The 22,923-nt window shown below is 43.3% G+C and overlaps 1 protein-coding gene across 2 annotated transcripts in view; it reads left to right on the top strand.

Moving 5' to 3' along the window:
• The window catches only part of sema5a (sema domain, seven thrombospondin repeats (type 1 and type 1-like), transmembrane domain (TM) and short cytoplasmic domain, (semaphorin) 5A), a 202,516-nt gene that overhangs the window by 36,760 nt on the left and 142,833 nt on the right, over positions 1-22,923 (top strand). The gene's annotated exons all lie outside the window — the stretch shown is intronic.

Here is a 22,923-nt window from a genome sequence, read left to right as displayed (position 1 = left end):
TTACTGTTTTGCCTACCAACTTTTGACTCCAATTCCCCTGGGCAAGATCCCTTTTTAACTCACTGAAATTTGCCCTCCTTCAGTTAATCATTTTCACATTTGACTGTTCCTTGTTCTTCTCCATAACTATTCTAAACTTAATGATGTTATGATCACTGTTCCCCAAATGCTCCCCCACTGAAACATGCTCCACTGGCCCCACTTCATCCCCCAGAACTAGATCCAGTACTGTTTCCTTACTGGTTGGGCTGAAAACACACAGTTCCAGAAAGTTCTCTTGAATACATTTCAGGAATTCCTCCCTCTCTTTGCCCTTTACACTGTTACTATCCCAGCTGATATTAGGATAATTGAATCCCCCATTATCACTTCTCTATAGTTCTTGCACCTTTCTGTAATTTGCCTGCAAATGTTCTCCTCAATGTCCTTCCCACTATTTGTTGGCCTATAGTGTACACCCTGCAGTGTAATAGCTCCTCTGTTGTTCCTTAATTTTTTTTTCGTTCATGGGATGTGGGCCTCGCAGGCAAGGCCAGCATTTATTGCCCATCCCTACTTGCCCTTGAGATGGAGGTGGTGTGCCGCCTTCTTGAACAGCTGAAGTCCGTGTAGTGAAGGTTCTCCCACAGTGCTGTTAGGAAGGGAGTTCCAGGATTTTGACCCAGCGACGATGAAGGAACGGCGCTATGTTTCCAAGTTGGGATGGTGTGTGACTTGGAGGGGAACGTGCAAGTGGTGTTATTCCCATGTGCCTGCTGCCCTCGTCCTTCTAGGTGGTAGAGGTCGCGGGTTTGGGAGGTGCTGTCGAAGAAGCCTTGGCGAGTTGTTGCAGTGCATCCTGTGGATGGTACACACTGCAGCCACTGTGCGCCGGTGGTGAAGGGAGTGAATGTTTAGGGTGGTGGATAGGGTGCCAATCAAGCGGGCTGCTTTGTCCTGGATGGTGTTGAGTTTCTTGAGTGTTGTTGGAGCTGCACTCATCCAGGCAAGTGGAAAGTATTCCGTCGCACTCCTGACTTGTGCCTTGTAGATGGTGGAAAGGCTTTGGTGAGTCAGGAGGTGAGTCACTCACCGCAGAACACCCAGCCACTGACTTGCTCTTGAAGCCACAGTATTTATATGGCTGGTCCAGTTAAGTTTCTGGTCAATGGTGGATGTTGATGGTGGGGGATTCGGCGATGGTAATGCTGTTGAATGTTAAGGGGAGGTGGTTAGACTCTCTTTTGTTGGAGATGGTCATTGCCTGGCACTTGTCCAGCGCGAATGTTACTTGCCACTTATCAGCCCAAGCCTGGATGTTGTGCAGGGCTTGCTGCATGCAGGCATGGCCTGCTTCATTATCTGAGGGGTTGCGAATGGAACTGAACACTGTGCAATCATCAGCGAACATCCCCATTTCTGACCTGATGATGGAGGGAAGGTCATTGATGAAGCAGCTGAAGATGGTTGGGCCTAGGACACTGCCCTGAGGAACTCCTGCAGCAATGTCCTGGGGCTGAGATGATTGGCCTCCAACAACCACTATCTATGTGCTAGATATGATTCCAGCCACTGGAGAGTTTTCCCCCTGATTCCCTTTGACTTTAGTTTTACCAGGGCTCCTTGGTGCCACACTCGGTCAAATGCTGCCTTGATGTCAAGGGCAGTCACTTTCACCTCACCTCTGGAATTCAGCTCTTTTGTCCATGTTTGGACCAAGGCTGTAATGAAGTCTGGAGCCGAGTGGTCCTGGCGGAACCCAAACTGAGCATCGGTGAGCAGGTTATTGGTGAGTAAGTGCCGCTTGATAGCACTGTCGACGACACCTTCCATCACTTTGCTGATGATTGAGAGTAGACTGATGGGGCGGTAATTGGCCAGATTGGATTGTTCTGCTTTTTGTGGACAGGACATACCTGGGCAATTTTGTACATTGTCGGGTAGATGCCAGTGTTGCAGCTGTACTGCAACAGTTTGTCTAGAGGCGTGGCTAGTTCTGGAGCACAAGTCTTCAGTACTACAGCCGGGATGTTGTTGGGGCCCATAGCCTTTGCTGTATCCACTGCACTCAGCCGTTTCTTGATATCACGTGGAGTGAATCGAATTGGCTGAAGACTGGCTTCTGTGATGGTGGGGATATCGGGTGGAGACCGAGATGGAACATTCACTCAGCACTTCTGACTGAAGATGGTTGTAAACGCTTCAGCCTTGTCTTTTGCACTCACGTGCTGGACTCTGCCATCATTGAGGATGGGGATGTTCACGGAGCCTCCTCCTCCCATTCGTTGTTTAATTGTCCACCACCATTCACGACTGGTTGTGGCAGGACTGCAGAGCTTTGATCTGATCCGTTGGTTGTGGAATCGCTCAGCTCTTTCTATAGCATGTTGCTTCTGCTGTTTAGCATGCATGTAGTCCTGTGTTATAGCTTCACTAGGTTGGCACCTCATTTTTAGGTACGCCTGGTGCTGCTCCTGGCATGCTCTTCTACACTCCTCATTGAACCAGGGTTGATCCTCTGGCTTGTTGGTAATGGTAGAGTGAGGAATATGCCGGGCCATGAGGTTACAGATTGTGCTGGAATACAATTCTGCTGCTGCTGATGGCCAAAAGCACCTCAAGGATGCCCAGTTTTGAGCTGCTAGATCTATTCTGAATCTATCCCATTTAGCACGGTGGTAGTGCCACACAACACGTTGGATGGTGTCCTCAGTGTAAAGATGGGACTTTGTCTCCACAAGGACTGTGCGATGGTCACTCCTACCAATACTGTCATGGACAGATGCATTTGCGACAGGTAGATTGGTGAGGATGAGGTCAAGTAGGTTTTTCCATCGCGTTGGTTCGCTCACCACCTGCCGCAAAATAGATTCTGTCTTTGACCCCTCAACTACATCATCTCTTTCCAGTGCTATCATAGTTTCTTTGATCAATACTGCCATACCCCCTTGTTTCTTTCCTTCCCTATCTTTCCTGATGGAGAGGTTGCAAAGAGTGAAACAATACTTGGGATGCAATTCTGGGTAAGGTCATGTAGGCAAAAACTCTGGAATTAAGGAACAGCCGGATGCTGTGATGGGGGGGCTGTAGATTATTTTCCTGATGGACGAGTTGAGTTGGACTGAATGGCCTTCCTTATCTGCATCTATCTTGTGATCCCCAAAAGTAATAAAGCAAAACTCTAGAATATTGATCCATCATCTCACCTAAACTATCCACCTGTCACTTGTGGCAGAACTGTGATCTGTCTTGCTTGGCAAATGTTGAAGAGTTGCAGCTGATGTGCGAGCAACATTTCTAAAAGTTAATGACAATGGAATGGGATTGTGAGGGATGAGATTGTGTTGGGAGTTGTATTATTCTCATAAGCCAATAATTCATTGGTTTTTTTCATAAACTTACTGTGATTACTGTCAATTTGTTCTCCTGAGCTCTTGAGTGAAGGAAAATGTTAGAGAATTGATCTGCAAATAACACTTCATATGCAGTAGTTTTAGTGGAAATGAGTGGGGAGGGAGGAACTCCAAGAGTAGAAGCCTATGTATTGGCACATTCACATTGAGGAGTTCTCCTGCCCTCCTGTTGATGAGTTCATAGAATCACAGAAAGATTACAGCAAGGAAGGAGGCCATTCAGCTCATCGAGTCCTTGCAGGCTCAATGCAAGAGCAATTTAGCTAGTCCCACTCCCCCGCCCTTTCCCTGTAGCCCTGCAATTTTTTTCCTTTCAAGTACTTATCCAGTTCCCTTTTGAAGGCCATGATTGAATCTGCCTCCACCACCCCTTCTGGCAGTGCATTCCAGATCACAACCACTCCCTGTGTAAAAAAGTTTTTCCTCATGTCATCTTTGGTTTTTTTGCCAATCACCTTAAATCTATGTCCTCTGGTTCTCGACTCTTCCGCCAATGGGAACAGTTTCTCTCTATCTACTCTGTCCAGACCCTTCATGATTTTGAATACCTCTATCAAATCTCCTCCCAACCTTCTCTGTTCCAAGGGGAACAACCCCAGCTTTTCCAGTCTATCCACGTAACTAAAGTCCCTCACCCCTGGAATCATTCTAGTAAATCTCTTCTGCACCCTCTCTAAGGCCTTCATATCTTTCCTAAAGTGCGGTACTCAGAACTGGACACAATTCTCCAGTTGTGGCCGAACCAGTGTTTTATAAAGGTTCATCATGACTTTCATACTTTTGTACTCTATGCCTCTATTTGTAAAGCCCAGGATCCCCTATGCTTTTTTAACCACTTTCTCAACCTGCCCTGCCACCTTCAACGATTTGTGCACATTTACCCCCAGATTTCTCTGTTCCTGTACCCCTTTTAGAGTTGTGCCCTCTAGTTTATATTGCCTCTCCTCATTCTTCCTACCGAAATGTATGAAAGAAAGACCTGGGAGCAAAGCTCCCTACTGCGCTTATTTTACAATAAATATTCATAATGCTTATATATATGATCAGAACAACATGTTGACATGTTTTTATTTGGTTGCGGGATTTACGTTACATAAAGTTAAGAAGCCTGACATATTATTCAAAACTATTAAGAATGCTAACTCTGTTAAGTCTGTAAATTATGCATGCATCAACCCTATTCCTTCTTGTCAAAGTTCCTTCTGCAAGATTTTTTACATTCAGATTTACTTTCCTCCAAGCCTGAAAAATGTCAGCATTAAATTGTGTTGTGTGCCTTTTCTCTCAAATGATTTGTTGTTATTGAACACAGCTTGTTTACCAATTTTTTCTTAATCATGTTCCTTAAGAGCAGAAACAGTGCAGTCACATCTAGAAAATCAACATATTGAGTATTGTGTTAAATTCTTCTTTAAATGGGGCCTCCTCCTCTCTCTCTTTCTACATGTTACAGCAGGGGACACAGGAGAATAGAGTTTGCAAACATATTAGGGCCTAAATTCCTTAGTGCCGCAAACTGTGCGCCGCTGAAGCTATGGTGAAGTGTCGGAATGAAGAGGCCCGAGGCTTGAACTATATTCGTCCTCGAGCCTCATCAGAAGAAATCAGGCGAGCTGCGGGCACTAATGAGGTGCCCTGCTCAGCTCGCTTGTTGAGGCTTTGTGAATTTTGGCCTGCACTGAGACTCAGAGCTAAGTGTGAGGGGACGGGAGGTGATCGGGAGAGGGGGGCGAGGGCAGGGCTGTAGTGGCCCACAGTTGTTTTGTGGAGCCAGGAGGAGCGCTCTTGCTCCTTCCAGCATCAGAAATTACTAATATTTTTCCAAGTTTTTGGGCCTTTTTTGAGTGGCCTCCAGTCGTCCCTTTAAGGAGTGCTGGTTAGGCTGCTCAAGAACATAAGAACATAAGAAATAGGAGCAGGAGTAGGCCAATCGGCCCCTTGAGCCTGCTCCGCCATTCGATAAGATCATGGCTGATCTGATTCTAACCTCAAATCTAAATTCATGTCCAATTTCCTGCCCGCTCCCCGTAACCCCTAATTCCCTTTACTTCTAGGAAACTGTCTATTTCTGTTTTAAATTTATATAATGATGTAGCTTCCACAGCTTCCTGGGGCAGCAAATTCCACAGACCTACTACCCTCTGAGTGAAGAAGTTTCTCCTCATCTCAGTTTTGAAAGAGCAGCCCCTTATTCTAAGATTATGCCCCCTAATTCTAGTTTCACCCTTCATTGGGAACATCCTTACCGCATCCACCCGATCAAGCCCCTTCACAATCTTATATGTTTCAATAAGATCGCCTCTCATTCTTCTGAACTCCAATGAGTAGAGTCCCAATCTACTCAACCTCTCCTCATATGTCCGCCCCCTCATCCCCGGGATTAACCGAGTGAACCTTCTTTGTACTGCCTCGAGAGCAAGTTTGTCTTTTCTTAAGTATGGACACCAAAACTGTATGCAGTATTCCAGGTGCGGTCTCACCAATACCTTATATAACTGCAGCAATACCTCCCTGTTTTTATATTCTATCCCCCTAGCAATAAAAGCCAACATTCCGTTGGCCTTCTTGATCACCTGCTATAAGACCTGGAATTGCCAATTGGAGCTTGCGTGTTGCAAGCTCTGACTAGGGCAAACGAATTTAGAAGTCCAGGTCTGAAATGAGTGTAGGAGCCTCATTTCAATATTGCACTCATTTTAGGCAGCCACCAGGGCCACCTAAAGAAAGGCCCCGACCAATTTAGTGGTGATTCAAACTCCTGTGCAGATCAGGTGCAGGCCTCTGCACTACCAAAATATTTATTGTTGCACCCAATTTAGGCTCATGAAATGATGTTAAATTTGGACCCCATTATTTCTTTCTAATAGGTTGCTCCTGGTCATGTCCTGCAACTCCAGGCCCACAAGCGTCAGCCATCCCCTTGCTAATTTAGTAAAAAGTACTCAAGTCACTTTAACTCAAGGTTTCAAGCATTCTATCTGAATTTCTTGATTTAGGCTGTCTTTCCAGGAAATTCATATGGATTCTGTTATTAGCCTGTGATTCTCCCGACAAGATTTTCCTCTGTGTTCTCTACCCAGATGATGTTCAACGCCCAGGTCGTAAAGATGAAAATCTATCCTGTGTCTTTGGAAAGCACAAGAGGTATTTATAGTGGGTTGAGATGACTGTTAGTTGGTGTCCAATAGAAGAAATGGGAAGCAAGGACACTAATTGTAATCGAAGCACCATGCTTTCAGATCACTCCTTATTGCTCTTCTTTATATACAGTTAGGTTGCTATTGCTATATGTTTGTACAGTGTGAGAGTATGTATCTAGCACAGTGGTATTTTAAAAAAAACTAGCTCTGTGCACTGTGGATCCCATATTGTTGTTTTTGATGGGAGAGAGAGTGATATTTGTGTTTAGATGCATTTTAAAAGCAATTCAAATTCAGGCTTGCAGGGTTACGCAGGGATTTTAGGAAACTTTGAAAAAGGAGAATTAGTGGTTCAAACTAATAATGGCTGCATGAGAAATCTACTTCTTGTCTACTTCTCAGCTATTTATAGTCTATATTAATGACTTAGATGAAGGGACCGAGTGTAAAGTATCCAAGTTTGCTGATGATACAAAGCTATGTGGGAAAGTAAGCTGCGAGGAGGACACACTGGTCTAAAGTGTAGCGCCCGTTGTTTCGACGCTGTGCGGCCTCTCTAACGTTTCTAGCATGACGTGCGCTGGATGCCATCTTGGTATAGGAGTTAGCGCAGGCGCATACAACGGAAGCATGTAAAGTAAGGAGAAAATGGATGCAATCAGTTTGCAACAATGATTTAAAGTGATAGACACCATTTTGGCACTTAACGCTCAACTCAACACGCAGTCTTAACCACGACCATCTGAACGTGTCTTAGAGTGCCTGGAGGATGCACCAATGCTATTTAAAGGGACCATGCAGAATTTACAGGTTAGTGGCTGGATAATTGCTTCTGGTTGCTGATACATTTGTAACTGTTTTTGGAGGTCTCCTATACTTGAATATTAGGACGTGGGGACATAGCCTAACATTTGGAGCCAGGACATGCAGGAGTGAAGTTAGGAAATGCTTCTACACGCAAAGTGTGGGAGAAGTTTGGAACGCTTTTCTGCAAATGGCAGTTGATGCTAGATCAATTGTGAATTCTAAATCTGAGATTGATAGATTTCTGTGAACCAAGGGTATTAAAGGATATGGGGCTAAGGCGGGTATATGGAGTTAGGTCACAGGTCCACCATGATCTCATTGAATGGCGGAAAAGGCTCGAGGGTTTAAATTCCACTGCCACTTGCTGCCTCCTGTTATGTGCCACCTTCTGCAAGAAAGCGGAACGTGTGTCTGGGTATGTGCCTGTCATGGTTGAATAGCTGCTAGTGTGTGTGGCCTGTGAGTTGTGGGTGGGCAGCTTGCAACAGTGGTAATGTGTAAGGGTGAGAGGAAGCATCTGATTGGAGGAATTGAGTACTTATGGAAAGGGTTTGTTGGTATGTGAGTGATGGGGGTGTAGTGCGTGGTGCAGTTGGTAGGAGATATCACTTGACAGTTGACCTCACTCACCTTGACCACTCATGTCAAAGCATTGAACTTATTCCTGCACTGCATCCATGTTCGTGGTGCTCTGCGCCTGGTGTTGACTTCGCTCCCCGATGCCTCTCACTGTCCTTTGGGTACATGTCTGGAGGGCTTCTTGTTCCCTCCCCACCCCTGCAGATATAGGATGTCTTTCCTTCTGTCCACCTCTTGCACCAAGACATATAGTGCATCGGCAGAGAACCTTGGTGCTCGCACTCTCACGGGCCTGGTACCAACTCAGATCAGCAGATTGATGAGGACTGGCGTGCAGATTGGAGGATATGGGATTTAGTAGTTCAATGTTTTAACATAAGTCATCAGTGTGTAAACATCTCCGTTCAGACTCCGTGCAGACAGCAGACTGTTATTTTTAACAAATGACATGGACCGGCTACCTTTAAGAGATTTGAAGAGACATCCCCCTTTTAAGAGATTGGGTCTCCCCCTGCTGGTGGAAAATGCGAATTGCATTGAATCGCCGTGCAAGGTCTGGATTTCAACGCTGCTTGACGGTGAGTCCTCAGGCCAGACGAAGTTCTCGTCCTGCCTGTGCAGGGGCCATTGGGCGCGGGTTAATAGCGGATCATGTTACCTGCGCCCAATAATAGGCCCCATCGAAGTTTTCCCCCAAACAGTCTGCAAAGCGATATAGACAGGTTAAGTGAGTGGGCAAGAAGGTGGCAGATGAAGTATAATGTGGGGAAATTTGAGGTTATTCTCTTTGGTAGGAAGGATAGAAAAACAGAATATCTTTTAAATGGTGAGAAACTATTAAATGTTGCTGTTCAGAGTATCCTTGTACACGGAACACAGAAAGTTAACCTGCAGGTACTGCAAGCAATTAGGAAGGCAAATGGTATGCTGGCCTTTATTGCAAGGGGATTGGGGTACAAGAATAAGGAAGTCTTGCTGCAATTGTACCGGGCTTTGGTGAGACCACACCTGGAGTACTGTGTACAGTTTTGGTCTCCTTACCTAAGGAATGATATACGTGCCTTAGAAGGGGTGCAACAAAGGTTCACTAGATTGATTGATTCCTGGGATGAGAGGGTTGTCCTATGAGGAGGGATTGAACAGAATGGGCCTATACTCTCTGAAGTTTAGAAGAATGAGAGGTGATCTCATTGAAACATATAAGATTCTAAGAGGGCTTGACAGGGTAGATGCTGAGAGGTTTTTTCCCCTGGCTGGAAAGTCTAGAACTAGGGGGTATAGTCTCAGGATAAGGGGTCGGCCATTTAGGACCGAGATGAGGAGAAATTTCTTCACTCAGAGGGTTGTGAATCTTCAGAATTCTCTACCCCAGAGGGCTGTGGATGATGAGTCGTTGAGTAGATTCAAGACTGAGATCGATAGATTTTTGGACTCTAAGGGAATCAAGGGATATGGGGATCGGGTGGGAAAGTGGAGTTGAGGTCGAAGATCAGCCATGACCTTAGTGAGTGGCGGAGCAGGCTCAGGGGTTGTATGGCCTACTCCTGCTCCTATTTCTTATGTTCTGCAGATACAGTTTGCTGAGGGATTAGGATGTTTTACTATTTAGCTCAAGACTGTTTTTCACTGCTGTTCCGTCTGTAAATTACTAATGTGCTGAGGGAGTATTTGGGGCAGGTAGAAGTATGTTTGCCCTTTGCTGACTCAATCTGCTTACAGTGTGATTTATTACATTCTAAACAGAATTCCACAGGCACCTGGATATAGGTTTTACCAGTCTCCATTTAAAAATCTGTTCAGTCCTGTCTCTCAGCCAGCTCTTACTTGTTCCCCATGTTGATTCATCCATCAGTAATCACACTAAGTCTGTCTGGCAGCATGCAAGGTTCTGCAACACCTGCACATACCCGGAAAATTAGCCCCAGAAGTTTACCCACAAACACTGGCCTATAATTTCTTAGTTATCCTTTTATATTTTTTTGAACTGAGATATAACCACATGTTTTTTTCCATGGGTTATTGAATATAAAAGCAAGTAAGTGATGTTGAATTTGTACCGAACACTGATTAGGCCACAGCTGAAGTATTGCATGAAATTTTTGGCACCCCATTATTGGAAGGATGCAGATGATACCAAACTGGGAGTGATTGCAAACAACCGGGAACAAGCTGATCAAATACAGAAGGAGCTGGATTAATTGGGGAGCTGGACTGATGAGTGGCCGATGTCATTTGATGTGGACAAATGCAAAGTTATGAGATTGGGAAAGGGTGATAAATAGTGGTAATATAAGCTAAATGGTATTATTCTGCAGGACACGACAAAGGAGAGAGATTTGGGAGTTACTGATAGATGATGCCATTAGCACAGTGTACAGAAGCAGTAGAAAGAGCAAATTTTAGTGTGCTGTAGAGCCAACACAGCACTGAAAGTGATTCAGTTTGTAAAGAACATGTCCCCCATCCCCCCCCCCCCGTCCCCCATCCCCCCCCCCCATCCCCCCCCCCCCATGCAGCACTGTGCACCATTCAGGTCACCATATTATGAGAACGACATCCAGGCTTTGGAGAAGGTGCAGTGAGGAGCATCTAAATTGGGATTAAGCACCTGAGTTATGAAGAGAGGCTGCAGAAGCTGGGAATGCTTACACTGGAGAGGCTCAGGGATGATCGTAGTGAAGTATTCAAGATCCTAAAAGGATGAACATCACTATGTTTAACTCAGTCACTGATTCTGCAACAAAGGGTCAAAGACTCAAACTTAGAAGAGGGTCAGTGAAAAAACAGTTTAGATTTAACTACTTTACACAGAAGGTGGTGAATGTATGAAATGGACTGCCAAGGGAGGTAGACTATCAGCAAATTCAAAAGATAGTTGGAAAAGTAGCTGCCAAATGAAAGTGGGTAAATAAAAAGAACTTGCATTTATATAGCTCCTTTTATGACTTCAGGACATCCCAAAGTACTTCACAGCCAGTGAAGTTCTTTTGAAGTGTAGTCACTATTGTAATGTAGGAAACGCGGCAGCCAATTTACACAAAGCAAGGTTCCTCAAACACCACTGAGACACATGAACAAATAAGGGTGTAAGGATAAACCCAGCAACTATAGGCCAGTCAGTTTAACCATGGTGGTGGGGAAACTTTTAGAAACGATAATCCGGGACAGAATTAACAGTCACTTGGACAAGTGTGGATTGATTAGGGAAAGCCAGCACGGATTTGTTAAAGGCAAATCGTGTTTAACTAATTTATAGAGTTTTTTGATGAGGTAACAGAGAGGGTAGATGAGGGCAATGTAGTTGATGTGTTGTATATGGACTTTCAAAAGGCGTTTGGTAAAGTGCCGCATGGTAGGCTTATCATCAAGATTGAAGCTCATGGAATAAAAGGGGCAGTAGCAGCTTGGATACAGAATTGGCTAAGTAACAGGAAACAGAGAGTAGTGGTGAACGTTTGTTTTTCGGACTGGAGGGAGGTATACAGTGGTGTTCCCCAGGGGTCGGTACTAGGACCACTGCTTTTCTTGATACATATTAATGACTTGGACTTGAGTGTACAGGGCAAAATTTCCAAATTTACACTTGACACAAAACTTGGAAGTTTAGTGAACAGTGAGGAGGATAGTGATAGACGTCAAGAGGATATAGACAGGCTGGTGGCATGGGCGGACACGTGGCTGATGAAATTTAACGCAGAAAAATGCGAGGTGATACATTTTGGTAGGAAGAACGAGGAGAGGCAATATAAACTAAAGGGCACAACTCTAAAAGGGGGTACAGGAACAGAGAGATCTGGGGGTATATGTACACAAATCGTTGAAAGTGGCAGGGCAGGTTGAGAAAACGGTTGAAAAAGCATACAGGATCCTGGGCTTTATAAATCGAGGCATAGAGTACAAAAGCAAGGAAGTCATGACGAACCTTTATAAAACACTGGCTTGGTCACATCTGGAGTATTGTGTCCAGTTCTGGGCACCGCACTTTAGGAAAAATGTGAAGGCCTTGGAGAGGGGTGCAGAAGAGATTTACTAGAATGATTCCAGGGATGAGGGACTTTAGTTACATGGATAGACTGGAGAAGCTGGGGTTGTTCTCCTTGGAAGAGAGATGGTTTAGAGGAGATTTGATAGAGGTGTTCAAAATCTTGAAGGGTCTGGACAGAGTGGATAGAGAGAAACTGTTCCCATTGGCAGAAGGGTCAAGAACCAGAGGACATAGATTTAAGTGATTGGCAAAAGAACCAAAGGTAACATGAGGAAAAACTTTTTTTTACACAGGGCGTGGTCAGTATCTGGAATGCACTGCCCAAGCGGGTGGTGGAGGCAGATTCAATCATGGCCTTCAAAAGGGAACTGGATAAGTATTTGAAAGGAAAAAATTTGCAGGGCTATGGGGAAAGGGCAGGGGAGTGGGATTAACTGGATTGCACTTGCATAGAGCCGGCACAGACTTGATGGGCCGAATGGCCTCCTTCCGTGCTGTAACCTTTCTATGATTCTATGATTTACAGCTGTTCAGCCATCTCTATCTATTGGAAATGCATAAAGCAACCAGCACGTTTAAATATTCTACACAGACCTGTTTACAGACTCAAATTAAGGATTATTAGGGATAGGCAATAAATGTTGGCCTCGCCAGCGACGCCCGCATCCCATGAACGAATTTAAAAAAAGCTACCTCCACCACTAACACAATGGACTAAATGTCAACCTTCTGTGCTGCAATTTCTAAATTTCTATGAAATGGATACAAAGAAATGAAAGCTGATAATTCAGGCCAGGAAAATAAAGCAATAATTTTTTTAAAACGATGCTCTTCTAATCTGTTCTTAAAATAGTGTTGTAATAAGAGACTCAATATTTCATTTTAAATATTTAATAATTGTAAATAAAATTAGTCTGATTTATAATTTGCAAAATTATTTGTAGTTGATTTTGAGACATAAATTGTACATTTCTATAATTTATAATGCAGACTGTTTACATGATTTATAACTCTGCATGTTTATGTTCCACATACCTGTATTTGTTGGTGTTAAGTACTAACTTGTTGCTGGACTGTTTTGTCAAGCAAGTCAAGGCAAGAAATCAGTACTTATATTTCCTTGTGATGCTGGTATGAAGCATGTAAACATACTGTTATAAATCATCAACATTTACACTATATTTTCAGTTTACTTTTAAGAATTCAAAGAATCAGTCATTTATTTTGTGCAAATTTTGTAGTCTGACCAAATTAAACTTCTGCTCAAAGTTCATAAAGTTTCCTTGCACTGGTGAATCTAAGTACATATTTTGACTCGCAACATACAAACATAATATGCACTGCTATTTTTGAAAAGGGACATCCAGCCAGATCCTGATATGGTCAAATTCAGGGATTCAAGTAATTTTTCAAATAACCCTAAAATGGCCCAATTTGTATTACTTTGATTTCCCATGGCTCAAAATGTCGGGCTCAGGGTTCTTCAGCAGCTCCGCGGCCGTCAACTGTAAGTAAGTTTTTAAAAAAACCTCATCCTGTGGAGCCAGGAGGTGCAGGAGTGTTCCTCCGACTCCATAGAGGTTGGGATCAGTCCGCCACATAGCCCGCTGCAATCCTCCCTCCTGGGACTTACCTGACAGTCGCTGCTGGCGAGGCAGGCGGCCTGATATGGTCTTATGGTCTGATATTGATGTCTTCACTTGGTGAGCTGCCTGTGGAGACATGGCCAGCTCACGCCAAGTACGTTAATGAGGCCCGAGGAACAATTTCCATTGACCCTCTGGCCTCTCGGTCCGGGCGTGGAGCACTGAGTCTGGGCCTGAAAACTGTCTGACTAATCTCTAGGCCAGAATCTTTTCAGATGTGGTGAACCTTATAATATCAGGATGTTAAAGTGGTAAGAAAATGTAAAATATTCATAATTCACTACATTGGGTAAAGCATTCATGACATGTATAATGGCTACGTTTCGAGAGTGCAGCTGGTTACACAATAATTCACATAGGATCATATGTCAGATACATTTAAAACTACAGTAAATAGGTTCTTCTTGTCAGTAATGGGCTCTTCCAGTACGATGATCACTGCGATTTTTTTTTTTGACAATAGAAAGTGGATGCTCTGAGAGTCACTATAATCAGTGACTAATCTTGGTATTTTTCCAGTGGGTCGACCATAGGGCTTAGCACCAACGAGCAGTAATTACAGAATCCATTGCGGCTGTTTTCTGGTCCCAGCAATAATTAATGTAGTTGTTAAATTTTTAAATATTTAAGTTTGCTTCTGGGGCTTCTCAAGAGTTTTAGTGACTGATATGTATTGTATTGCCAGCAGACAGGAGAGAAAGTGCCATCCAGCCAGCAGTAAAGTTAAAGTATAATTAAGTCGTACATTTATTGTACTAAATCTGTAAGGTGGCACCTTTAAATTTGCCTATAGCAGAAAAAAGTTGTGTCATGCTTCACGCTTAAGTCCAATCGAGCATGTACAGTCTGGGACTCCTTCTATGCATTTACAGTATATACCAAATTTTTTGTCGTTTTGCTCTCACTATTTGTTGAGCTGTCATTTGGGTGCTTTTATGTAAGTTAATAATATTTTTTCCCACACTTTTCTGGTCCTCCATTTGACCCATGGCGACTTGTACCAATGTGTGCTCATGTTCTTTTAAAAGATGCAGTTGTTTACAGAGAAAGATGGGCAGACACAAGTGATAATGGGATTAAAAACTAAACATCGCAACAAATTGCAAGAATACAACTAGAAAGAAAGGACTAAGATGACAGGGAAAATAGATTTTGAGAAAAGAAGAGATAAAATAAAAGGTAACAGATGGAGAAAGCTGTAGGTGAGAAAATTTTACGTAATATACTTAAATCATAGAGACAGAGAGAGAAAAAAAGTGTTTGAGCCAGACTGAAAGAGACAAAGGGAGAAAGAAAGAGTTAAGCCAAACGGAAAGACAGAGACATAAACACAAAGAATTAGAGAGAGACTCCAAGATAGACCGTGTGGTTGATAGTGAGGAGGAAAACTGTAGACTGCAGGAAGATATCAATGGACTGGTCAGATGGGCAGAAAAGTGGCAAATGGAGTTCAATCCGGAGAAGTGTGAGGTAGTGCATTTGGGGAGAGCAAACAAAGCAAGGGAATACACAATAAATGGAAGGATACTGAGAGGTGTAGAGGAAGTGAGGGACCTTGGAGTGCATGTCCACAGATCCCTGAAGGTAACAGGACAGGTAGATAAGGTGGTTAAGAAGGCATATGGAATGCTTTCCTTTATTAGCCGAGGCATAGAATATAAAAGCGGGGATGTTATGCTGGAACTGTATAAAACACTAGTTAGGCCAAAGCTTGAATACTGCGCACAGTTCTGGTCACCACATTACAGGGAGGATGTAATTGCACTAGATAGGGTGCAGAGGAGATTTACGAGGATGTTGCCAGGACTGGAGAATTTTAGCTCTGATGACAGATTGGATAGGCTGGGGTTGTTTTCCTTGGAGCAGAGGAGGCTGAGGGGTAATTTGATTGAGGTGTACAAAATTATGAGGGGCCTCGATAGAGTGGATAGGAAGGACCTATTTCCCTTAGTGGAGGGGTCAATAACCAGGGGGCATGGATTTGAAGTGATTGGTAGAAGGAGTAGAGTGGAAATGAGGAAATTATTTTTCACCCGGAGGGTGGTGGGGGTCTGGAACTCACTGCCTGAGAGGGTGGTAGAGGCAGAAACCCTCAACTCATTTAAAAAATACCTGGATGTCCACCTGAAGAGCCGTGACCTGCAGGGCTACGGACCAAATGTGGGAAAGTGGGATTAGGCTGGGTGGCTCGTTTCTCAGCTGGCGCGGACACGATGGGCCGAATGGCCTCCTTCTGTGCCATAAATTTTCTATGATTCTATGACTGTTACATGAAGAGAAGGAGGAATAAGTGTTGTTTTCCTTCTTGCCCATGAGGAACTCCATGATGATTGACTAGATTCAAAAGGGTGTAAAAACTTTTGAACACCTCTGCTTCTCCTGCCTTCATCTTTTATCCCCTGTTTTCTCTTCTGTTTATAATTACTTTAACTTTGGTTTTATTTTTAATATACCCTACTAGTACGGTTTAGACACTTGTTTCTAATTTTTTTTTCGGTTTAGACACCTTTACGCTTCTTTTTTCTTGAGTTTCCTGTAGCATATTGAAAAATTGGCCTCTGATTGGCTGAAAACTGACTAACCAATTGCTGCCTAGAATTGGCATGGTTCCATCATAGTTTGACAAGTAAAGATTCAGTCTAAGAGCAGTACTGCTGGATGGATAACCCGGGTGTGATTATGTTGCTAGTGTCACAGATGAAATAAGTTGTGCTCCAGAACTAGCTGCGTCTCTAGCCAAACTGTTCCAGTTCAGCTACAACACTGGCATCTACCCAACAATGTGGAAAATTGCCCCGGTATGTTCTGTCCACAAAAAGGACAAATCCAATCCGGCCAATTACCGCCCCATCAGTCTACTCTCAATCATCAGCAAAGTGATGGAAAGTGTCGTCGACAGTGCTATCAAGTGGCACTTACTCACCAATAACCTGCTCACCGATGCTCAGTTTGGGTTCCGCCAGGACCACTTGGCTCCAGACCTCATTACAGCCTTGGTCCAAACATGGACAAAAGAGCTGAATTCCAGAGGTGAGGTGAGAGTGACTGCACTTGACATCAAGGCAGCATTTGACCGAGTGTGGCACCAAGGAGCCCTAGTAAAATTGAAGTCAATGGGAATCAGTGGGAAAACTCTCCAGTGGCTGGAGTCATACCTAGCACAAAGGAAGATGGTAGTGGTTGTTGGAGGCCGATCATCTCAGCCCCAGGACATTGCTGCAGGAGTTCCTCAGGGCAGTGTCCGAGGCCCAACCATCTTCAGCTGCTTCATCAATGACCTTCCCTCCATCATAAGGTCAGAAATGGGGATGTTCGCTGATGATTGCACAGTGTTCAGTTCCATTTGCAACCCCTCAGATAAGGAAGCAGTCCGTGCCCGCATGCAGCAAGACGTGGACAACATCCAGGCTTGGGCCGATAAGTGGCAAGTGACATTCGCGCCAGACAAGTGCCAGGCAATGACCATCTCCAACAAGAGTGAGTCTAACCACCGCCCCTTGACATTCAACGGCATTACCATCGCCGAATCCCCCACCATCAACATCCTGGGGGTCGCCGTTGACCAGAAACTTAATTGGGCCAGCCACATAAATACTGTGGCTACAAGAGCAGGTCAGAGGCTGGGTATTCTACGGTGAGTGACTCACCTGACTCCCCAAAGCCTTTCCCCATCTACAAGGCACAAGTCAGGAGTGTGATGGAATACTCTCCACTTACCTGGATGAGTGCAGCTCCAACAACACTCAAGAAGCTCAACACCATCCAGGACAAAGCAGCTCACTTGATTGGCACCCCATCCACCACCCTAAACATTCACTCCCTTCACCACCGGCGCACTGTGGCCGCAGTGTGTACCATCTACAGGATGCATTGCAGCAACTCGCCAAGGCTTCTTCGACAGCACCTCCCAAACCCGTAACCTCTACCACCTAGAAGGACAAGGGCAGCTGGCATGGGAGCAACACCACCTGTACGTTCCCCACCAAGTCACACACCATCCCGACTTGGAAATATATCGCCGTTCCTTCCTTGTTGCTGGCTAAAAATCTTGGAACTCCCTACCTATCAGCACTGTGGGAGAACCTTCACCACATGGACTGCAGCGATTCAAGAAGGCGGCTCACCATCACCTTCTCCAGGGCAATTAGGGATGGGCAATAAATGCTGGCCTGTTCAGCGATGCCCACATCCCATGAACAAATTTAAAAAAAAAGCCAAGTAATGGCACTGAAAAATCAGCAATACTGGTGCTGTCCATCCAAAAGTTTCCAACGTGCAGGACCAGTGTAGAAAACATGCTTTTTGAGCCTATTGTAAATATTTGTAAATGAATACACTTCAAATGCTGTTAGGCATAAATGTTGTCAAGAAACTTTTTGCTGCGATTACCATCATTAACTGGAAGCAGCAGATGTTTAATGGCTTTATCAATTGAGACAATATTTTAAACCTTTTCATACTCCACTGCTTCCCACAGACTGACCTGTGATAAGTCTTCACAGTGTATTGCTTGAGCAAAAAAAAATTGTTATTCTTGCAGGTCAAATTTATAATTGATTAGCTGAAACATCTTGTAGGAAGCGTGAGGTCGAAAAGAAAATTCAGATTTCCTGTGTGTTGAACCAGTGTGTAGGTGGGCATGAGTACTTACAAGATTGTGTAGCAAGTATCTTTGTGTCAGAGAAAAAAACACATTTGATTCTGTGCAACTGTTTGCTTAGCTCCATATTGAATGATGTTTTGTTCCTGTTCATTGTGTGTGGTGCTTCAACATCACGTTTACAATTTAGAAACATTTGCTGTATGATTTAATGCATGTCACTGACAATTTTGCATAATTTTTGTACATTGATATAAACTTATGATCAGTACATATGTTGTTATATGAAAAAAGGTTGCCTTGGATTACTGGTGGTATGTATATTTTTAATAGCAGGGCAATTTAAGGTGCATTGACATTGCCTAGATTTTAGCAATTATGAAATAATGAGGTGCCAAATTGTTCTGTTTAGAAATGCACAATTAACGGGTTGGCATTTTGCCAGAGTGAAAAAAAAAGTGTGTTTTGTTTATGAATCACAGAACTGTTTTCTTAAATAAAAATTGATGCAATGCACCCATGTGGTTCAGAACATTAGTAAAAAAAAAACATAAAATAGTACATTTTTAGATGATATTAGGGATAATTTGCTGACTTTGTGCTGCCGGCAGGGAACCTCATCCAGTGGCAACGTTATCAGAAATTTGGTCGCACACTATGTATGATTTTTCAACCCACTACTAGACCTCAGCACATAATCTAGGCTGACACTTCAATATAAGGCTGAGGGAGGGCTGCACTGTCAGAGTGCTACTGTTTTTGATTAAGGCATTAAACTAAAGCTTTAGATGGACGTGGAGGATCCCATGGCACTATTCAGGTATGGGTGGAACAAGTGTTGCTGTCCATCTTTTCTTCCTCAATCAATATCACAAAAACAGATTAACTGGTCATTCATCTCACTGCTGTTTCTGGGATCTTGCTGTGTGCAAATTGGCTCCAGTTGTGTTAGAATCATATAAAACAATAACCACTGTAGTTCAGAGTATGTCATTGTCTGGGAAGTACTTTGGGACATTTCCAAGAGATGCAGTGATGAAATGGCAGTCTTTTTATTCCTTTATCTTTCTTATGAACTTTATGTAATTAATTTCCTCCCTACTCCCACAGACTGCTATATATATATATATATATATGACATGGGTTTGCTGATTTTGAGCAAATAAAGGTTATTTTGGGATATATTAAAATAAGTGTCATAAATTTATTAACTTTATAAATAATAAATGTCAATCAGAATTTTTAAACTAGTTTGTCATGTTTGAAAGGAATTATTTATTTAACTTACAAAGCTGTATCTTGATAACCAGTTGCAGTGGTTGTATTGAATGCAGAAAGATTTTAATGCTCAGTTTATATTGTAGGACCATGTATAGCAGAATTCTGATCATTATCAGCTCTCATCCTACAGCTGTTGAGGTATCTGGTATAGTCTGCAGACCCAGCTGCCTCCTACCCGCTGTTTCTGTGATAGAATTATTCGATGTTTTTTGTGATTCCTACATTTGGACAATCTACTTGTAGTTTTTCATGAAGTGGCATGCTCACAAAAAACAAAAATCTTGTAGAAGCCGTTCTGCAGTTGTTACAATTTGGACTCATTGGTCTCATTGTTCTCTGAGACAGAGTGATGAACCCATTTGCTATTAAGGTTTGCAATGGAAACAGTAGGCATTACCACCATATGCTTCTGACCTGCCCGAATGATGGACAAGTAACAGTCTGACAGACTATTATATCTTACAACTACCAATCAGGCTTATTAATAAGTAAAATTAAACAGAAACAAGAGCAATTAGATTACATAGCTTTATCTAAAGCAACCTCACAAGATTTCCCATAGTTCACCAATTTATTCTTTTCAGAATTATACAGGCAAGCTCCTGACCTTTATTGAGCCTGATGCTGGGAGTTTGACAGTGAGTTAGAGTTGTGGGGGGGGGGGTAGCGGGATTGAATGGCGGCAGTCGTTGCATTGTGGGAAAATTAAAAGGAGATGTGTGCACTTAAAGATAAATGGTTGTATATATGGGCATAGACTATAAATGCTCTATTGATGAAAGTCGTTTTTTTAAAAAGTCTTTATAAAGGCTGTATGGAGCAAAACATTAGCTTCCAAAAGCCAGTGGCAGACAAAATATATGTGGAGGCAGGAAATGGGTGTTCCTGGCCAAGGAATTGAGTGGTGCAGCATCCAAATTCCTTGTTTGATGGCGGCCAGGTGGATGTGCTACCGCATGAGGCGGGTGTGAAGTAGTTTGCCCTATTTGGCACTCCAAGACACTCTTCCCCAAGGACAGCAATGCAGGTAATGGCTGGACTCAATACTGTTTGCAGTATCTGCAGAATTGGGAACAGATATTGAAGACAGTGGAAGCTGTCAAGTTTATCCCGCCAAAAAGCACCTATCACCAGGTATTTGCTCAGAGAAGAATTTCCAGTGTTGCTGTGAAAATTGTTGCTCATTTATTACTAGCCCCCATATACTTTGGGATGTTGGATAACTGGATCATGTCCTGGTGTTGGTCAGTAAGAAAGGAGATGAAATAGTTGGCTGTGAATAACCTGGGTTTACAAGCCATAAGGAATTCACTGCAGGTTTACATCAGGAACTGGGTGGAAGCACTGACTGCCCAATTTGCAGGTCCCCGCTTGCCCAAATCCTGCTGGTGGCACTGATGCCACCAGGCAGACAATTGCCACTAGAATGACTTATGTAATGAATCAGGGCAGGACTCGGATCACCCACACAGTAGTTCTGCAGTGCGTTGGGTCTCTTGTTACTCTGGAATGTGTCTCATTTACATTGAGGGGTCAATTTCAGAGCACTGGCAACCATAAAAATAAACACTTTTTTTTCACAATCACAATTGTGACTAATTTCCTGACCAAGGAACGGCAGTCTGCGACGGCTAGTATCACTAGCAGCAGCTGTTGTTTGCTGGTGGTGGCACTGCACCTCTACCAAAAAGGGACAGGAACGTCCCCTTGAGATCAGTCTCCATGCTGAGGTACTAGTGCTACCTCATTTATATTACAGCATTGCTGCTAAAGTTAGGGCTGCCAGTGGCAAATGGTGATATAACATAAATAAAGTGTTGCATGGCTGCAGAATTGAAACATTTCAGGATCTATTTTCTTTCTCCTCTTCCATCCCCTCCCTGCCCCGAAAGACACATACCTAAATATGGAAGTAAAGCTGAGTGCAAATAGCTCTCAGTTTATATGCAAAATTTTGAATTGTCAACTGGAGATAAAAAGTAAAAGTTCAAATGTAACTGGAATGCTACAGGGAAATCATCTGAGCTCATTTTCATCTCACAAAAAGCGCAAAATAACTGCCTGCTGGGAGGGCAGTATACCCATAACATTTTTATTTCCACTTACCATGTCGCTCATTGCTGAAATGTGACAGGGGGAGTATTGAACTTGGCATCAGCATTGATACGTTACTTTATAGTAATTTTAAAGCACAATAGGGCTACAAAAATGAACATAGGAAGAACATGATGATCACAATCACTGCAGTGTGGGGAATGGTCATTTCTGGTTTAAAAATAAAAATCTCATCCCCTTCTAAAAAATATTTTGTTTATTTTTGGAAAGAAAAGCAAAGGGGTCAGTGTGGATAGGTGAGGTCTGCAGTTTACCAGCAAGCAATCTCTGCATTCTAGTTGCCTGTCAATTAGAAAAAGTAGGAAAAAAAAGATGGTTGGGTGGCACGAGAGGTAAACCCCCTCAAACTTGATCAATAGCTGGACAAAGTGTGAGATATAGAGGGATAAGGTGTAAGAGTACCGCAGTAAGCTTAAACCAATGTCACACTTTCGACAGGTGCGAGTAATATTTGCACTCAATCGCACAGAGAAAAGTGGGGGACTCTTAGAATGTAAACAAAAGCAAAAAACTCCAGATGCTGGAAATGCGAATCAAAAACGGAAAATTCTGGAAACACCCTGCAAGCCAGTTAGCATCTGTGGAGAGAACAGTGAAGTTAATGTTTGAGATGTGGACCCTTTGTCAGAACTGGAAGATGTGATAGATAAGCAGCATTTAAGAAGAAACAGAACAAAGGGATGCGGGAGGGAAAACACGCACACGCACACACACACGAAGAAATAGAATGACCCGTAAAGTTCTGGGTAGAAAACGCAAGATAGTTAAATGGCTGAAGTGAAATCAACATGAGACAATGGGAAGATCTTGACTGTGCGTTAGTGCCAAATGACTAATAGCGAGTCGGCAGCCAGTTTTACATCTCCCCCGATTTTTATTTCCATTGACTTTGCACAAAGTCAGGATTGACCCCAATAGGAGACATAATGAGAGAAACTGCAACAAATTCTGAGCTCAACATGATGCTGAGCTCTTGTTCCACCCCCTTTGCCTCCATACCTCATTTTTTGCCCAGGAGGCTTCCACCCCTCCCCCTGCACATCTGATCTTTTCTCCTGACTTCAGCCTCCACGATCCACCTGCACCCCTCCCATTGGCCTCGACCCTCTCTTGATCTGAACGTAACCCAGCCTTGAGAAATGCCTAGAGCTGATGAAGAGGTATGTTGATTATTGGAGATTGTTTCAGTAATGAGCAGCAAAAAAAATATCGTATAATGTACAATGCAATGTATAAATCCGGACTATAGTTTTCAAAATGTATAAAGCACTCTTACATTTCACAATTACAATTTCAGAGAGTGAAAAAATCTATAAATTATGCCAGTGGCTTTTAGAGGATATAAAACTTATATGAGGGTGCTACTTGTGCAATAGAT

Source organism: Heptranchias perlo, chromosome 2 (assembly GCF_035084215.1).
Source record: "Heptranchias perlo isolate sHepPer1 chromosome 2, sHepPer1.hap1, whole genome shotgun sequence".
Taxonomy (NCBI): Eukaryota; Metazoa; Chordata; class Chondrichthyes; order Hexanchiformes; family Hexanchidae; genus Heptranchias; species Heptranchias perlo.
The sequence above is the reverse complement of the archived record's forward strand: the minus strand, read 5'-3'. Positions and strand labels throughout refer to the sequence as shown.